Raw genomic sequence first — 4,551 nt, 5'->3', positions numbered from 1 at the left:
GGATGGTCTCCATCTCCTGACCTCGTGATCCGCCCGTCTCAGCCTCCCAAAGTGCTGGGATTACAGGCTTGAGCCACCGCGCCTGGCCAGAATACTTTTTAAGTTGTCCCTAAAATTGTCGGTATGAGTTCCTAGGCAGTACTCAGTGTCTTCCACCGTAGGGGGTAGTCAGATCCACAGCCAACCTATAATTAATGCTGGCGCCTCACAACTCCTAGTTACTCAATTATTCATCCCTCACCAAAAGGACTTGAGTATTTCTCATGTGACTTTTCTTTAATCTAAACCCTTTCTCCTTAGGGTGACAGATTCATGGAGGAATTGATATTGTCCGTATATGGAAGGGATCATGTAGACCCAGTGTGTATAGGGAAAGAGCACCAGCCAAAAGTCGAGACCCAGCTCTGTTACCATCTAGCATTGTGACCCTGGGCAAATTATTTCACTTCACATTTCCTCTGAGGTATCTTCCAGTTCTAAGATGCTCTGATTCCAAGTGGACATTTGGGCTCACATCACTCCAGAGCTCTTCTGTTTAACTATTGTGGTGAATAGATTTATGTATGTAGTTTCTGATATTATGTCACACAAACTCAGGGTTTCTTTTTACTGTTGAAATGGCCAGTCATGAATCATGCCGGAGAGTAAATTGGGGACCTGACACAACTCAGATTCTGCCTGGACTTTGCAAAAAGCCAGATGGTGCCAGACTTTTGAGTACCAGTTGAGCCCACTTCTACAAATTCTCTCCCATCCCATTCTAATAGGAATCACCCAATCATGCTTAAATCCATTGTTCAGGCAGCTGAGCCAGATTTGTACAAAAATATTTAGAAAGCTAGGCCTTCACTGGGGTGCCTTCATGCTCCCTGTAGCCATCTTTCAGATCGGGAACTGGAATCCCAACCATCAATCAGTTAGCATCATCAAATAGGGAGGCCAGAATTCTAGTATCAACAACTGGTCTGCATAGGAAAGTCAAGACCTGGGAGGAAAACTTGTTCTGCTTGCTGTGGTTTATGGCTTTGGATTCAGAGATATTGGAAGCAAATATGAATGAACCAACTCTCAGGACCAGCTGTCAAGCACTTGGCTTGTAATCTGCTGTCATCCCACTCATCCCAGGTGCTCCTAGTTTGACAGCTCACCAGCTAGTTAAATGTTGGCTTCCTTCACGACTCTGATTCATACCCCAGGGGCCTATAATGAGGATCTTGTACCATGAAAGGGGACCCCAGCTAGGCTGTTTGCTGGCTAACATCCCAGTGGTTTGGGCTACAATAATTTAGCAGCCCTAGTTCTTCTTCCTATCGTAGGAAGGACACCAGAGCCCTCTCCATGTGAGATGGAACATAATCTCTAACTTTCTGTGAAGAGATGGCATCTGTAATGAGGCATTCTTGCTGGAGGCCTCCAGAAGTTCCTATTCTACAACCACTTAATACCAGTTTAATGAGCCTCTCACTAGAAATTGTCAAGAGCTCTCACTGACATCCTTGAGTATTATTTAATTAATGGTTTATTTACAGGAAAGGGCACCATCTTCATGGGGAGAAGATGAGTACTTGAAATATCAAGACAGTTGCCGAAGGCTGTGCCCTGAGAGAATGGAAGAACTGGAAAAGAGAAAAGCAAGTTAGAAGCTTAAGGTTGATACGAAATGCAGAGAAAGGAATGGTTAACAGAAAGTGTTCATGTTTATCTAACACAGAACAGGTTCTGATCCCCTTCTCAGGACACATTACTGTGGTGGCGAAGAGTAGAGCTGTAGGCAATCACAGTTTGAGCGCTTCCAGTTCCTTCTGATCTCGTTCTGTTTTCACTGAGTAATCTTTTGAGGTTAATCTTCTGAGGTGAATGGAGTTTCCTTAGTAGCTTTCCTACTGAGAAGTATAATGACCAGCTGTCATCATTGTAGTTCTCTTAATAGTTACTATTCTCATTGCAAATTGGCCTGATTTCTGTTCCTTCTGTGAACAGTGTAGTTAGCAGGAATAAGTTCTTCCTGAGCCAAATCAAGTATCCAGATTTGTGAGGCTAAATTTCTAAACTCTAGAGCTCTGCAGTCTTACAGATTTCCCAACATACATCTCATGAATATCCACCACAGTATCTTATACTTCAGTCTTTTAGCACCAAGGAATGTTAGTTTCTTCTTCACCCTAACTCAGATCCTCAGAGAAAAGATGGTATATTTCCACCCCATCCCCACCCTCAGATTCTTGATGACAGCAATAAACTCTTCTTTGTGCTAGTAAGCTGCCTCAGCAGTTGTCTGGTGCATCCCTCCACTTGAACATGAGAAAATTAAATCTAAAGAGATCAAGTGACTCCGTCCGGGTCACACAGCACATTGGTGGTGGAGCCAGAACTGGAGCCCAGGTCCCGTTACTCCAAACGTTGTTTTCTACCGCGTCACCTTGCTCCACTGCATTGCTCCGGTATTTGCATCTGCTGACGTTGGGGGCACTGTGGTGATATATTAATTAATTCTTGCATTGCTATAAAGGATTACCTGAGACTGGGTAATTTATACAGAAGAGGCTTAATTGGCTCACAGTTCCACAGGCTGTACAGGAAGCATGGCTGAGGAGGCCTCAGGAAACTTCTAATCCTGGTGGAAGGTGTAGAGGAAGGAGGCACGTCTCACATGGCCAGAGCAGGAGGAAGAGAGACAGGTGGGAGGTGCCACACACACTTAAACAACCAGATCTCATGAGAACTCACTCACTATCATGAGAACAGCAAGGGGGAAATCTGCCCCCATGATCCAGCTACCTCCCACCAGGCCCCTCCTCCAACACTGGGGATTACCATTTGTTTTTGGTTTTTCAGGGTTTTTTGTTGTTTTGTTTTTGTTTTTGTTTTGTTTTTATGAGACATAGTCTTGCTCTGTAACCGAGACTGGAGAGCAGTGGCACAATCTTGGCTCACTGCAACCTCTGCCTCCCAGGTTCAAGCAATTCTCCTGCCTCAGCCTCCTGAGTAGCTCGGACTATAGGGGTGCACCACCACGCCCAGCTAATTTTTGTATTTATTTTAGTGGAGGCAGGGTTTCACCATGTTGGCCAGGCTGGTCTCAAACTCCTGACCTCAGGTGATCCACCTGCCTCGGCCTCCCAAAGTGCTGGGATTACAGGTGTGAGCCACCGCGCCTGGCCTGGGAATTACAATTTGACATGAGATTTGGGTGGGGACACAAATCTAAACCATATCGGGTGAATATATGGAGGCTATAGAGGCAAAGTGAAAGATCAAATGTGAAAAAAAAAATGGCAAGATGGGCTGATAACAGGAACTGAAATTATAGGAATGCAATAAACAAGGCATTCTGGTTCTAGTTTAAGTTCACTTGGCTTCTGGATGAATCTAATGGGATGATTATAGAGAGCCCTTCATTACCAGCATAAATGGAAATTAATCCTTTTCTTTCCCTCATTTTACCTCACTTAAGAATGTGTCCAGATGCAATAACATGATTTATAGGTGTAGCTAGACCAGGTTTGAGGATAAATGAGAGAGAAGGCGGTGGAAATTGCCTGGTCCTTCCTGTCTTGTCTTTCATGAGAACCCAATTCTAACATAATTGCTAGTGTTTGACAGTAAATGTCAGGGAAAGAGAAAACGGCAAGAGAAAAGTGATTTTTTGCTGAGGTCTAAAAATATATATATTTTTAAAGAAAGATAGGCATCCTGAACTATTGGCCAGGCACGCTGGGCGCAGTGGCTCACGCCTGTAATCCCAGCACTTTGAGAGGCCAAGGTGGGCAGATCTCCTGAGGTCAGGAGTTCGAGACCACCTTGGCCAACGTGGTGAAACTCCGTCTCTACTAAAAATATAAAAATTAGCCAGGCATGGTGGCGGGCACCAGTGGTCCCAGCTACTCAGGAGGCTGAAGCAGGAGAATCGCTTGAACCCGGAAGGCAGCAGTTGCAGTGAGCTGAGATTGTGCCACTGCACTACAGTCTAGTGGACAGAGTAAGACTCTGTCTCAAAACAAAAAGAAAGATATGCATCCTGAACTATTAAGACAAGGGCCAGTGCATATCCCAATGGACTCAGTTGGAAGAAGTCTGGTGCAAAACCAGTAGGGAGGAGGGACACAGCTGGGCAAGGACTCACTGTGCAGGCACTTAGCTGTCAATCAGCCACTGAGGCGTGAAGCCTTAGTGTACTCACACCACAGACAAGCCTCCTTGTTCCCACCCCCATTTATATATTTCTATATCTCACTCTGTTGCACAGGCTGGAATACAGTGGCGCCATCTCAGGTCACTGAAACCTCTGCCTCTTGGGCTCAAGCTATCCTCTCACCTCAGCCTCCCAAGTAGCTGGTGTGCGCCACCATGCCGGGCTAATGTTTTGCATTTTTTGTAGAGACAGGGTTTCGCCATGTTGCTCATGCTCGTCTCGAACTCGTGAGCTCAAGCAGTCTGCTACCCCCGGCCTCCTAAAGTGCTGGGATTATAAGGGTGAGTCACAATGCCTGCTGTAGGCATTCTTTTTTTTTTTTTTGAGACAGAGTCTTACTCTTGTTGCCCAGGCTGGAG

General features: G+C 45.4%; 1 protein-coding gene across 5 annotated transcripts in view; it reads left to right on the top strand.

Moving 5' to 3' along the window:
• MICU1 (mitochondrial calcium uptake 1) overlaps nucleotides 1-4,551 on the top strand; it is a 285,211-nt gene that overhangs the window by 269,587 nt on the left and 11,073 nt on the right. The window lies entirely within an intron of this gene.

This window comes from Colobus angolensis, unplaced genomic scaffold (genome assembly GCF_000951035.1).
Source record: "Colobus angolensis palliatus isolate OR3802 unplaced genomic scaffold, Cang.pa_1.0 Scaffold12, whole genome shotgun sequence".
NCBI lineage: Eukaryota > Metazoa > Chordata > Mammalia > Primates > Cercopithecidae > Colobus > Colobus angolensis.
Note: the sequence above shows the minus strand (reverse complement) of the source record. Positions and strands in the feature narration are given on the sequence as shown.